The 15687-nt window shown below is 42.0% G+C and overlaps 1 protein-coding gene across 1 annotated transcript in view; it reads right to left on the bottom strand.

Annotated features, from left to right (window-relative positions):
* Positions 1–12795, bottom strand: part of LOC148540372 (uncharacterized) — a 69886-nt gene extending 57091 nt beyond the window's left edge. The window contains 1 exon segment of the mRNA XM_088445762.1: positions 12718–12795. The gene's annotated coding sequence lies outside the window, so the exon portion shown is untranslated.
* Positions 12796–15687: the final 2892 nt, after the last annotated feature.

Genomic DNA, 15687 nt, shown 5'->3' with positions numbered 1-15687 from the left:
GCAATTACAGCAAATAACACAAAATGTAAAAAAAAATAATCTAGCACACACATACATATTATCCAATTATCTCCCATATGACAGTTTCAAAAGAAGTAACACTTCTCAGATTTCTTTTTGTGTGAACTGTGTTGCCGTGAACCTAAAAACACTACTTAAGTGACAGCCTTTAGGCAATAGGACGACATCTGAAACAGAAAATAACTACAACAAAAACAGCTACAATAAAGCCATAGAAAGAAAATCCACAGAAACAACTATTGAGAGATACCAGCCTAAACCTTACACCAGGCACTTAATACACATACACACATGGAGTAACACTATCCATTGCCAGGGAATGTGAGAAACAATCAAATGGAAAACAATATCAATTACCAAATCTAAAGATGTGTACTAAATTTATTTAGTACACTGTGGCCAAATGTAATAGGGTGAGAGGTTAGAAAATTTGAGAATTTTGCAGTAACCTCTCATATTGGTCGAGTTTTATATTCAAAATGGGAAAACATCTGGATGAGAGAGAAAATTGTGAGGTATAAATCACCAACCAATCAGCTTCTAACTTACATTTTATAGACTGTGTTTGAAAAATGACAGTTAGGAGCTGATTGGTTAATGCTTTTTCTCTCACAATGTTATCTCTCATCAAGCTTTAATACATAGGCCCCTAAATCTTGAGAGTTTTTTTAGTCTAAAAACATGCGAGTTTACATCTCGGCCTCTCGGTTTACATTGGTCGAGTTTAAAAAGTGTGAGAGTTTACTCTCACCCTATTACATTTGGCCCCCTATGTCTACCTATCTGTCTGTCTGTCTATCTATGTTTACAGTATAATATGTTTAAGCATAAAATATTATGCATATAAAGTTCTACATATTTTAATATGTTACCATAAGTGATAACTACTCCCCATGTGAATAAACCAAAAAATGGCCAAGCAGAGCACAGTGCTCATACTACAGTACCTTCTATCCTAGAATGTTCAGGAGGCTTCTAAGTTTAGAAGATAATTGAAACAAAATATACCGTATGTGTGAATAAAATTCAGATACTCAATGTATTATTTTAATCTGAGGAAATGATTAGAAATAAAACAAGTTCTGTAAAAGTGGTGGATGGTTTGTTCTGCAGACATTGATTTAATCTAACATATGAGTAATTGAAAGTATGCTGCTTCAGTAACTGCAGAATATACAGTCACTTGAGTGGCAAAATGACAACAGGACATACTGTAAGATTATTTGCTTAGGATGGTTGGATGACCGGTCAGTTCCTAGTGCTCATTATAGAATATGGAATAAATGTATTACTATGGAAACATTGTGGGGACAAGTCAATTGTGTACACCCATGGCTGCATATGTCGGGTGACCAACGAAGCAATTCAATTGTAGCTCTGTACGGGCGCATACAGCCATTGAAGCACACATTGCAGCTCGCAGTCCTCGGGGCTGCAAACAAAAATGTGCAGTAAGTCGCCACTTTGGGTACCCAAACGGGGGTTTGGGCGCCCAAAGCAGGACTTTAGATGGGTTTAGCCACTTTGTGCGGCTAAACACCTGTCTATTTGGGCGCAATATGCATGGGCGCCCAAACACAATTGAATATCGCACCCTGATCTCCCATCACTTTAGACGGGAGATAGGGGGTGATATAACAATTGAATTGTCCCCTTTCTGCTTGCAGTACAAACATGGGATGGGATTTTTGTAGCATGGAAATTATTATAAGATAAGAAAGGGTGGAGATCAGGGCCGCAACTAGGGGTATGCCATAGGTGCAGCCTCACAGAGAGCAGTGCTCTGTGGCTGCACCGTCACCACCCCGCGTCCCTGCCTCTGGCTGCAGGGTGCCTGGAATGGCTCCCTGCAGCCAGTATAGTTACGGCTGTGCTGCCTGTGACACCCTTCCATAATTACAGCTTGAAGATGCCCTGGGCACTGCTGCAGTTCCAGATGCTGGCGGACCCGCACCCTCATGTGCGACAGCTTGACGTCATGCGCAACAGGGGGAGGGGTGACACAGGGCACTCAGAGCCCATGTTACAGCTCTGGTGGAGATTGACCATATTTGGGCATAGAGCTCCTGATTTTTCAGGTAACCCCCTGCACCTCCAGAAGAGTAGGCATATCTCCCACATCCTGCCCACTTCCTAGTGAAGTAAGCAGTATGGGGAGATTTTGCATGGAAATTTGGGCCATAGGGCATGGGCGGGGCTAAATAGCACAAATTGCGTCATTTAACCCCGCTCTCTCCTCACGGCAAATCACGGGGGCTACATGTAAAGGGGTGGGGCCTAATAACGATTGTAGTCTGCCCCCCCCCGAAGTTGAAAGCAGCTGCTCCCGGAAAGGTGCCCGGCAATGTCCATAAGTGTGGCATAGAGACTTTTTTGAACCATGCAAAACTTCTTACTGGTTACAGGACCTAAGATAGTCTTTCCATTCAGATGCCTACTGATTTGTCATTTTAATAGAGGAAAAAAAATTAAAATTTGAAAGGATGCTATTTAAAACAAAGACAATCCTTAGTACCTATTATATAATGCTGCTATTATCCATAGAGCAGACTCAGTCAAAAGCTGCAGGAAGGACCCATCCCATTTCTGATCTCACAGCTCTAAGTGGCTGTCTGCTAGCCACAGCCTCATTTCTTCCCTAGCCAGCACTGTCACTGCCTGTATCTGACACCTCCCCTCATGATCCAAACCATGGGCCCCTGTGAATGCTTTCCCTCCTGCTCATGTGATCACCCCCTACTTGCATTTCCTGCAATTGCCCCTCCCCTATTTGTAGGCCTCCACAATTACCCTATCACACATGGGTCTTTGTGATTGCCCTATACTCATGGGCCCCCTCAGTCACCCCTCCTCTTATGGGCCCCCCATGAAAGGAGGGAAAAATTAGCTGTTACATGGCTCTGCAGCTCAGGGGGCCCATAGGCTCCCACCATCCAAACTGCAGTCAAGATACATAGATGTACACTACAGCTACTTGTAATTGTTAGCTGTACTTCTCCAGTCGCTGTTCCTCACTAATTTAACCTAGCCCATAATGTCCTGGCACTGAGGTGTAATGATGGTGGACACCAGTGGCATCCCTCCCCACTATTGCACCCGGTGTGGGGAGGGTAATGTCTAAATCCCTTTCATGGAGCGGACTCTGACGTCATCAGTTAGTGTCCAACGTCATTCCCTACCATCCAAGTGGGCATAGAGGGGCAATATAACCTTGTGGCGAGCGTAGCGAGCCACCGAGCCTGAAGCATAGCGAGCAAACGAGCCCGCAAGTGGACAAATTTCTTCTTTAGGTGGCCTTAATGGGCATGGAACTGCACTTCTGCCCTCACTCTCGTCACTTCCAGGTCCCTAGCATGAAAGGGAAATAAGCTCAACCATGCGGGGAGGGCTTTAGTGCAGGAAAAAAAGGGGAGTGGCCTCACAGAAGAGGTATGGCCTCATAGGGGGCGTGGCTTTGCTTCCCAAACCCCGTAACAACTGGGGATCTCCGGTGGAGATGGGGGGTCACGGAGTTGCGGACTGCACCCGGGGACCACTCTGCGGGCAGTGCCGGCTCCCTCACTTTGTCAGGAGCCGAGTGCTGCACTTAATTTTACAGTGCAGTACCCAGCTTCTTTCACTGAGGGGGAGTCGGCACTTTGGTCCACCCCTAGGCGGGTGACACCAGAGTGTGGCCACCCCTAGGCGGGTGACACCACCTTGTGATGCCACTGTGAGCACCCAAGTACAACTTTTCCCCTCCAGTATTACCCTGCTGTGGTGTTCAGTGGCTGTTCACCACATTGAATGATGAGGTGCAAGTGTCCCTCCATAGAAACATAGAGGGTCCCTGCAACATTTTGCAGTGGGGTTTCTGATCACAACAGTATTCCAGCTGAAGCAATTTTTTTTTTAAATATCAAAACAAATGTACTGAGAAATTCTTAATTTAATTGTAAAATATTAAAGCACCAGTTAATATTTTGCAGTAAAGATATTTTTCTTTTAATATAACATTTATACTTAACAAATTAAAGATTGTTGCGAATGGAGAATATTTAAAGAAATTAATGGTGATATCTATATATAATTTAGTGTGTGAGGCATATTTTAGAGGTGTGAGAGCACTATAATTATCAAAGGTGTAGTAACCTAAGTATGATTTCAAAATAGAAAATGAATCTGGTTTATCCTGATATCATGCTGAGCATAGAAACCAATATGATGAGTCACTCAGGGCATAATTATCTGGTAAAGCCATAATAAGTTTCTTTGGCTGTTTTCTGTTGCTTATGTATAGTACAGTATTTATGAGGCCAAGCATATGTATATTTTTGGAACAGAGGATATCTGTTTACATTTTTTTTGTGAATAAATTATCAAAATCTTTTTAACATCAAATACATTTTTTTTTTACCATGAACCTTAGTGCCTAACCCTAACCTTCCCCCTAGTGCGTAACTCTAAACCCTAACCCTCCCCCTAACTCTGCTACTTACCTTCAGGATCCCAGCGGTCGGGATTCCGGCATTGGCATTCTGAACTCCGGAATCCTCACTGTCGGGATTCTAAACATATCTCATCCTCAGGCCTACAGGAGAGTGCCTGGCACCTATATGGCTCAATTTCTGCACGACCGCACCGGCAGCCCCCACTCCTGAGCTCCAAAGGCCATATCTTCCAGAGGGGCTGGCTGTGGTTTGGGAAAGTCACGGATACCTCCTCCAAAATGGGATATGGATAGGCCAATTCCACTATCTGGACCATTTCTTCATTAGTGAGGGTTCCCGTTATAATAATGTTGGCGCTGAGAAGAGAATAGGGGGGATCACTGAGAGAGAGAGGAGAATGTGGGGGATTGCTGTAATAGAGAGAGGCGAATGTTGGGATGTAAAAAGTGTGTGTGTGTGTGTGGCAAGTCACTGAGAGACAGACGGGAATGTGGGGGGGATAACTAAGATCAGAGGGTAATGTGTGAGGGGGATCACAGAGACAGGGGAATGTGAAGGGGTCACTGAGAGACAGAGGGGACTGGGGGGGGTCAATAAGAGACGGGATATGGGGAGGGTCACAGGAGAAAGGGAGGGACACAGAGACAGGTGGAAATTTAGAAAGTATTGATTTGACTGCAGAACCCCTTTATATAGTGTGTAAACAAAACTACATATCAGTACAAAGTAAGATGCAAAATTACTTGTGAAATGTAACAATTTTGAAAATACATTTTAGTATTACAGTAGAATCACATAATATATTCTAGCAAAGTCCAGTATTAGGAAGAAAATCCCTACGGGAGAAAATTAAATGAAATGAAAGCTTGATAAATGTAATATTTTTTTTATAACTACAAGTAATTACTGCACAATTAATTTACAAATATATTTGCAGTTAGCAAATATGAGGCTGCTATTTATGCTGGATATACTGGTAGAGTCCTATGAAATGTAATAATAGAGAGTTGCACCAGGGCAATCATAGAACAGCCTGACCTAATATTAGCCTTAATTTTAAGTAATGTAGGATAGGTTTGAATGAGTTCCAACAAAGCAATTTGCAAATGACATTACTCTTCACCCAATTATAAGCACTGTGGGGTTCCCATTCCTGTTTTCTGTTTAATTTGACTGGCTTCTAGTTGTCAAAGCTGAAAATAAAGTTGTTACTGAGGGCAATGTGACCATTGCTGCTGGTAGCTTTTGAAATGCTTGGATAGGCAACTGACTATGTGTAGAGCTTATTGCTCCTGTGGTCCTCCTTGCAGTGCTCATGACATTATGATACATCACATTACAGTTGCACTGGTAGTGGGAGTCTGCCCAATATGACCAAGTGCTCTGGTATAGCACTGGTTGTTATAATGCATGTTGCATGTGTGTTTGTTGTGGGGTCCACGCAGGGGATTTTACAGTTCTGCTAGTTGGAGATGGAATATTTTTTAGGTGAAATTAACCTTTAAAATTACATAGAAGTGTGCCCATATTATTTAGCTAATCCGTTAACTGTGTATCAGGACTTTCATATAACATGGCAAAATAACTTGCGAGATGTAACATTGACTGCAATAAAATTGTGATCATTTTAATCAATCTTCATGGCCAGAATGCTGACATCTCCATCCAAATGCATTGATAAAAACTTAAGAGGACAGCTCCTTCGATATCAAGATGTCCCTGCGAAGTCCTCACTTTCGGGTTTAGGACCCTCAAGATGTAATGCGCATGTGTAGCCATCAGACTGCTCATATGCAAGCAGCAAGTAACAGACAAGGGTCCATAGGACCCCTAATTGAAAATGTTTGCAATGCTGTAGCCAAACCCAATAGTCCAGTGCTTCCCAAACTGTGCGCAGTGGAACCCTGGGGTGCCTTGGGACACTTACAGGGGTGCCTCAGGTTGGTGGTCCAGCACCAAATCAAATTATTTATGATAAATATACTGTTAATATGTGGACAAACAGAAGCGCAAACCTGTCCACCACCACATAGCTAACCCTAAGGATTACTGGTAATCACAATTTACTTCACTTTACTACATTTCTGAATTTCTCAATAACAAATTTTTGACTTAGGGGTGCCATAAAAACAATGCTGATACTCTAGGGCACCATAGTTCAATAAAGTTTGGGAACCACAAGAGAGTAATCCAATGATCTGGCATCAGCTCTGAAAAACTTAGGTTTTCAGACCTTATTTAATAAAGGTAAATAGCAGTCCCCATAGAAACCTATGGGAACTGCCCTGCGGATTGAAAACAGAGGGACCACTGATCATACATATGGGGAAACCTTAACACAGGTATAAATTTTCCAAAAATGTTTTCAGAGTATTTACCAAAAGTCAATGTTAAAACATGTAACCCTCAGTGGTTATATGTTCATTAATGTGCATTCATGCACATAAATTAATTTATAGGGGGGTATTCAATTGTTTTTATAGTGTCTGTAACTAATGGGTGCAGTTCAATTGTTACTGTGACCAGGTGAGAGTGCCACAGGCATCCATTATTTCTGCTCGCACCCTCCTGAGGTAGTGGCGAAAAATCCATCTTTTAGGTGCCCAAACATCATTTTCTTTGTCGTACCCAGTTCTTAAACAGGCTTAGCCGCTTTACAACAAGCGCGATAAGTAATGGGCGCTTGTGGCAGTTACACCCATTGGCATAACAATTGAATACCAGACAATGAGCACCCATTACTTACAAGTGCCCAAAAACAACTGAATTGCCCCCATAGAGGTTAACCTCAACATTGCACTTAAAGTATCTGACTAACCTCCTGAAAATAAATGCTCAAATACCATAACTGCAAATGTACAAATTGATGTTAGTTCTCACAGTATTATTAACCTCAACAACATTAATTTTCACTCATTTCCAGTCAATTTTGATGACCTCACAGCTCGCAATATAGTTTTCATTCAGTTTAGGCCCAAAAATTGCACCAAGCTAGCCGGCTGACTAAGCTAAGTAGCAGCAGTGGGCAGCACAAACACGTGGCAGTAAAGCACCCAACATGGCATATATTTTAATTAATCAAGATGTCTGAGGGAGATGGAGTATGTTTGTAGTTGAAGGCAGGGAAAGGAAGGGTTGATTGGTAGTAAATTTCTTTTAATTTTCTGATTCCAAAAGAAGTGGACAGCATGGGTGAACAATATGTACCTTGTTTTACCCACAAAATCAACTTGGTGGTTGGTTCAGAATATTTTTTTAAAATTAAAGGGGCTTGGAGGAGATGCTATCTGTGACCATAAACATTTTTGGAAAATTTCGACATTCAGAATAACCACATGTGAAAGATTGCAGCAGCTGTGGCAGTTCAACTTCCTACATGGCACATCAGGAAACAAATGTTTTTTATTATTCAAAAGGCCTGAAGGAGTTGGAGTATGTATGTATTTGAAGGCAGGGTAAGGAAGGTTTGATTGGTAGTAAATTTAATTATTTTTTTTGTTTTAGAAGCAAATGTATGAGGGAGGAGGGGAGGGGAGCAGGGGAGGCATTTACAAAAAATAGAAAAAATATTGAAATCATTCACATCAGTCCTTGCCTCTGAAGAATCCTTGAATGCTATGCCTGCTGCTGGGAGTGGATCTTCTTCCCAGAAGGGGATCAGGAAGTATACTAGTAGTAGTTTAAAAAAAACAATTAACTGTTAAACAATCCTTTGCAACAGGGAGCAAGTATAACAGCAATCACCCAGTTGCACAGCAGATCACTAATGCAATAACATCTACAGTATGCTGGTATTAGATGTGCATCCAATATCTGCCAATATGCAGTGGGTTTTAGACAGTTAATTAAGGTCCTGTGTCCCTGCACCCAAATCCCATCTAGATTCCACTGACTAGAAAAGCAATTCTCAGCCTGCACAGGAACATTAAAAAAACTTAATTAGTGTCCTTCAAAATACTGTTGTACCCATTGTCCACTTAACCACAGATATGTGGACAAGCGATACAGAGCAAATGAAAGGTTGAATGCCTGTAACAGCCCACTGGGTGGGTGTATTGCCTTCAGCGCCACCAACAGCAGCAGCAGTATCTAAGAAACAGCAGCTCATTCAGAGGCAGGCTTCTCTGTGTATCACCAGTTTCACTAAGAGGCATACTGCTGACAACCTTTTAGAAAAACTCAGGAAAGTCATTGCAAAATGGCTTAATCCATTTGGACTCTCCTCAGGATTTGTGATTTCTAACAACGCCACCTTTATTGTGAGAGCATTATAGCTGGGTTAATTCCAAAACATCCTATGTTTTTCTCACCTAATCAACTTGGTGGTTCCAATTTTGTAAAAAATTACAGGGCCGTGTAGGAGATGCTCCTTGTGGGCCGAAAAATTTCTGGACATTTTCGCCATTCAGCAGGAGCATGTAGAAGATTGCAGCACCTGCAAGAAATGTTGAATTTGCCCTGCCACCAGTGGAAGCAAGAGGTAGTTACAAGGTAGAACTCCACCCTTTATATGCTTCAGCGGATGGAGGAGCAGCAAAAATCCATTTAAAGCTACACAGCGGACTCTGACATAGGAAAAGGAGGGGGAATGCACCTTACTCAAGCTCAGTGGAATATACTTTCCATGTTGTGCAAAGTGCTGAAAGCCTGAAACCCTTCTAAGTAGTCATCTGTGAAGTGAGTTCAGATACTGGCAGCTTGAGTCAGGTAATTCCCTTAATTTGACTGTTGGAATGGCAACTTGAGAAACTGAAGGAGGAGCTGAAATAAAGCAATTCCGCAAAGTACGTTGCACTTGTAGATCAAGTCCTATATTCGCTTCACCAGGAACCAAAGGTTGTGAAGACCTGCCAATCGGATCAATACATTTTGGCGATCATGCTCGATCCTAGGATTAAGTCATACATTGTGTCTTTCCTCCCCATGGCACAGATCTGAAGAGATGCAAATACCTGTTGGAAAGCATTTTCAGTTTCTCCAGCAAGTGTGGCTGCTAAGGAAAAAATAAACTTTCCCAAAAGACCCACTGGTGATGCAGATGGGTGAACACAACCAAGTTTTGACATTGGTTGGGTCTAAAAGAACTGCCTACAATTAAATTAATGAGACCTCTACCATGACTCCATCTGATACGGTCACCATTCAAAGAATGGTTGAGGACTATTTTTAATGATAGCATCCAAATAGACATGTCAGACAGTCTGTTTGACTACTAGCAGGAAAAAAGGCAATTTGGAGACCCTTGCACAAACTGGCTTTGGTTTACTTGAGCTGTCCCCCCTCCGGTGTGTACTCCGAAAGAGTTTTCAGCAGAGCAGGGAACCTGGTCAGTGATCAGTGTAGGAAGATACTTCCTCAAAATGTGGAAAAGATAATGTTCATCAAAATGAACTACAAATTCCATGAGGAAGACCTTTACCACCAATTATGTTAAAAAATTACAGAGCCACCTGTAATGGTGGATTCCAGCGGGGATGAATTAATATTGTGTGAAGAAAGATGATGTAGACAATCTTAAGGGGAAAAATTGGATGATGATGGCGACAACATCTTGCCTCTGGAAAGCAAGTTTGTGCATGCAGAGATCATTGCCAGCAATGTCAGCTGCCCATTGGTTGCTTGTCTTCTGGGGGCCCAAACAAACCAATCACTTCATGATTGAGGATATTGTTGATGAAGGTGTTGGTTGTGAAGATGGCAGGTGCTTGGATCTAGCAGAGAGAAGGGAGCTAGCTGATGCTGGACTGCTTGTTGTTACTTTTTTAGCCAAATTTTAGCCTGAATTTTACAAACACTTTTTGGATGGATGCTCTGCAGATGACGTAACAGGGAGAAGGTTCTTAGATGTTTAAGCTCTCTACCTCTACTTACTCTGGCTTTAGAAAAGGGTACAGATGGCTTGACAATTGTTATGTGGATTTGGGTACAAATAATTCCACCCATACTGTAAGAAGAAGTGGATTTTTTGTTTTATGCCCAGACATGACTATGGGCTTTTCCTTATCATGTGCAACAACTGTTTCTTCCACTGGTGCTTGATTTACGCAAACAACATCCTCATCAAAAACATCGTCATTATCAACATCCTTATTAGCGTCAGGTACACAAATATCCTCCTCATCACTTGTGCTTACATAATCATAAGAGGCAGAAAAGATATGACCAGTCATAAATAAAGGCCAAGGCCTTAGACTTTCCTTGCGACTTCGTGTGGTGAAATGCATATTGCCGATTTTATGTCTTTCCCTTTGATGTTTTTTTCTTTACCAAAGTAAAAGATTGCTTCTTTGATTTTAGATGCCCTGACTTAAGCCCTGTATGCCCTTGGGCATCGGCTTTAGTAGCTGATGTAGACGGACTAGTATCATCATGACTGGTGGCACTGGCAGCAGCTCCAGCACTAGTATGTGGTTCCTGCTCTCCTCTCAACTGATCGTTCTCCATATCAACAAACACGAATGAATTGGGGTTCCAATTTTAAATATTACACTGTGGTATCAATGACCTATCATATCACAATTCATGTTAAATATTACACTGCGTTTCCACTTACAGTTTCACAATAATTTTTATAAATAATACACTGCGCTACCACTTTCAGTGTCACAATATTTTTTATGAGTAAAAGACTGCGCTACCACTTACAGTGTCACATTTTTTATGAATAAAACACTGCGTTTCCACTTAGTGTCACAATATTTTTATGAAAAAAATACTGCACTACCACTTACAGTATCCCAATTTTTTTATGAGTAAAACACTATGCTACTACTTACAGTGTCACAATACGCGTTGAATATTACACTGTGTTTCCACTGACATTGTCACAATATTTTTTAGGAATAAAAGACTGTGCTACCAGTTAGTGTCACAATATTTTTTATTGATATATATATCACTGCGGTATTACTGGCTGACAGCGTCACTCACAATACTTTTTTAATTATACACTGCAGTATGATGAACCTACAGCATCACTCACAATATGGCCAACAGCATCACACAATTTTGAATACACTGGGGGGGGGGGTACGGCATGCAGCATCACGGTGTGAGGTACAGCACACAAAATATATTTAATTTGAACTTTTTTTTAACTTATATTTTTTTATTATGTTTTTTTTTTCAACTCTTAGTTACTTTTTTTTTTACAGCCCGTGGATGGACAGCACACTGGATGGACAGCACAACCCTGGATAGCACAACCCTTGATGGACAGCACAGCACTCCCGTGGCTTAGCACAGCAATGATAAATAACACAGACCCTGGACATAGCAGAGCCGTAACTAGGGTAGTGCGACCAGTGCCATGGCACAGGGCACCACAGGGAAGGGGGCACTGTTTGGGCCTGTCAATATTCCTGTTTATTATCATTCTCACTTGTAGCTTCCTCTTATTTTATCTCCAGCATCTCCTGGCCTCCTTTATCTCTTCCCTGGCCCTTCCCCAAGAGGCCATGGCCCTTTTTCAGGTGCACTTTCTTATGTCCAAAAAATGGGTGGCGTCAATGCTCTCTCTAGCACAGGGCACCAAAAAATCTAGTTACGGCTCTGGGATATAGCACAGCACACCTTGCCTGGATTGGACAACACAGCCCAGCACAGCACACCCTGCCTGGATTGGACAACACAGCCCAGCATAGCACACCCCTGTATTGGACAACACAGCCCAGCACACCCCTGTATTAGGACAAAGTACAGCCTGACAGCCCGGATTTATATACAATCCAAAACCCGTAAGAATCTGACAGCAGGATGATGAAGTTTTGCCTCGATTTGGGATCAGAGTCAGGCGAGAAAACCCAAGCCGGACTCTGATCCCACTCGGATCCCTTATATTCGGGTGGGTCCGGTTTATGGAGAAGGCGGGGCCAATCTGATGCAATTTTTTCCCCATACACATATACAGAAAGTCCTACTTGCCCCTGAAATAGATATCAATAATAGATATGTTATACTGAGAATAGGGATATAATGTAGAACACTTCTAGCCCTTTAAGAAACTGTGCATTCAAATACAGGCTTTGTTGTGAAGTTTTCCCTGCTCAATAGGTTCAAAATGCATATTTTTAAGTGAAATTAAACTATTTACTAGTTACCGTAGTATCTAGTTTACTGGCTTGACAACACTCAGATAGAAAGTGAGCCAAATATCTGTCACCAGGACAATGTGCATGAAATGATTATGAATAATATTTGTCAAAGCTCTATAATATTAAGAATACACTTTAAAGTTACAAGTAAAATATAATAATATTTGTTTTACCTCAGCTGTTTCTCTGATATAATGGCGCGTACAACGGATACCTGTTCTGGAAGATCGCATGGGGAACATGACTTGAAAGTGTATAATGTTTCTGTAGAAGGAAATTAATTTCACATTTCACCTGCAAGGAGGCAGACTATGCGACAGCTACCAGGAAGTTGGTTAAAATGTGCTCTGTGTTATGTAAATAGTCAATCTCATAAAACAATACTGAAATGTTAATCTGTTCAGTAGATCAATTGTCGGTTACAAATGCATTAACTAATTGTAAAGGTTCTTGATAAACATGGTTGGTGTATTATAAAAATGTTTTTTTAGAAAAATAGATGAAGCTGAACGGACTTCTTCGAAACCATAATATTATCAGGTGCTCTGATTATAAATCCTGAGGTTGTGGCAAGGAATTCTTCTGAATGCCATTTTAAACAGTAGAAATAAAAATATATTACTATGCATTGAGTGCTTAGAATGTTTGTTTTCTGACATTTTCTGTCACTACTAATCTCTGATAATTTATTTTACATAAGATCAGTAGGGAGTTGTAAAGTAGTTACCACTATGACACAAAAAAAAGATTATCTTCTCTTATTTCTTTTAAACCTGCATTAGGCTGTACTTAATTTTGAAAATATTTTTTACATACAAAATAAAAATGAATCTATAATATGAACTCATAGCTCTAAAGAGTATAATTGATGGCTGAAGTATTTCAGAATCTTTAAGTCAAAATTTGCAATATTTCTTTAGCCACTGAGGGCCTGATTCAGAGCCGGACGCTATTTGCGGATGCTCGTCCAGAAAAAGGGGCTGGCTATTTAAATTGAGCGCTCGCTCTTTGCGGTCTCTTGACGCCTCTATGTCTGAGCGAGCGAATGAAACATGTGCTCGCTATTTTGTAAAGACGCCCCTTGGCCGCTCGCATCATACGTCATCTCCACTATTTATTTGATTAATCGAGTACATCGAAAGGCGTATGAACTGCTCGCTATTCTTGTGGTAGCATTTTCCTACCACAATCATGCGAGCAGTTCAGGCTAAAAGACAACCAAGTGACGTGGTCGATGACGCTGCTTTGTTAATTATCCACACCCTTAAAACGCCCGTTTTGACCGTTTGGCACGCCTGCGTTCGGATCTCCACTCCCCGTTTTCAAGGACCTTCCCCTGTTACCACCCACAAACGCCTCATTCTGTCACTCAAATTAGCAGGCATTCGCTATTTTGCGAACACACGATTTCCGACCGCACTGACTGGTTGGCGCATGCGCATTATGAAATGGACGATGAACTACAAACTACAAACGGGAGCGCGCATGAATGATTATCGTTCATCATTATAAATTAGAAACGGAACAATTTTTTTAACGATAACGACGCCGTTAACGACAAATCGTTAAAAAAATCATTGCGTGTGTATGCACCTTTAGGCAGGTCACATTCCAACATCAATATCAGTAATGTTTTTATACCTGGGTTTTTTTTCAGCAGACTTTGAATTTTCAGAAAATACCCTTAATTTTCTTATACTGTACCTCCTCACGCAGCAAATAACTGTACCCAAAATGACCAAAAAAGTGTTGTTTTTTTCTTTAATGGCAATAAACTGAACTAAATGAATTATTTTCGTTTCCTTTTAGAAGCCCCAGAAATAAATATTTTATAATTCTAGTTTTAGTATAATCCACAGGCGCGCACGCAGGGGGGGTTTCCGAATACCTAGAAACCCCCCCCCCTGCCCGCCGATCCATTACCGCGCAGCTTAATAAAGCACCGAGCAGTAAACTTGGGCACTAACGCCGGTCGCGCGAGCCAATCACGGCTCGCGGACCGGCATCCAATCAGGAGCAGCCACGTGACTGCTCCTAATTGGCTGTTGGTCCGCGCGGCCGGCAGCCAATCATGAGCGGCATGTGGCCGCTCCTAATTGGCTGTTGGTCCGCGTGGCCAGCGTATTATTCTAATCTAAAATTCCACCTGGCCGGAATCCTGAAGGGAAGAGTGCAGCACTCTGCATTACACCACTGCGGCGAAACGAGTGCTGAGGGGGCGGGGCTATGTTAAGAAGAGTGTGTACAGAGATGCCGGTAAGGTAAAGATTAGTGTGTGTATGCAGAGGCTGTGTGTACTGTGTGTATGCAGAGGCTGTGTGTGCTGTGTGTATGCAGAGGCTGTGTGTACTGTGTGTATGCAGAGGCTGTGTGTACTGTGTGTATGCAGAGGCTGTGTGTATGCAGAGGCTGTATGTGCTGTGTGTATGCAGAGGCTGTGTGCTGTGTGTATGCAGATGATGAAGGGGCTGTGTGTATGCAGAGGCTGTGTGTGCTGTGTGTATGCAGAGGCTGTGTGTGCTGTGTGTAGGCAGAGGCTGTGTGTGCTGTGTGTATGCAGAGGCTGTGTGTATGCAGAGGCTGTATGTGCTGTGTGTATACAGAGGCTGTGTGTGCTGTGTGTATGCAGATGATGAAGGGGCTGTGTGTATGCAGAGGCTGTGTGCACTGTGTGTATGCAGATGCATACTTGCCTACTTTTGAAAAAGCATTTCAGGGAGATTGTGAAAGTAATACCTATGAGCGCGGCGGTAAAGTGGGCGTGTACTGCTATATCTGAGAGGCGTGTCATAAAATTGATTTACATCCACATGTAAATGAGCCCCAAAGCAGTTAGTATGATCTACTTGTTGATGAAAACACACTGTTACTTCTCAGAAAATACATGTACCCATAGGAATCATTGTACCTTATAACCAACGCAGGGAAATTATACTAATGATCCCATTTGAATGTATATATCTCTGTTTTTTCTTTTCTAGAACAGTGTCATAATGGGGGTAAGGTGAAATGAGGGAGATTGGTAGACTCTTCAGGGAGACAGGGAGATTGCTGCTATTTCAGGGAGTCTCCCTGACAATGAGGGAGAGTTGGCAAGTATGTGCAGATGGTGTGGGGCTATGTGTACTGTGTATGCAGAATGG

This window comes from Taudactylus pleione, unplaced genomic scaffold (genome assembly GCF_031769625.1).
Source record: "Taudactylus pleione unplaced genomic scaffold, aTauple2 ptg000019l, whole genome shotgun sequence".
Lineage (NCBI taxonomy): Eukaryota > Metazoa > Chordata > Amphibia > Anura > Myobatrachidae > Taudactylus > Taudactylus pleione.
The sequence above is the reverse complement of the archived record's forward strand: the minus strand, read 5'-3'. Positions and strand labels throughout refer to the sequence as shown.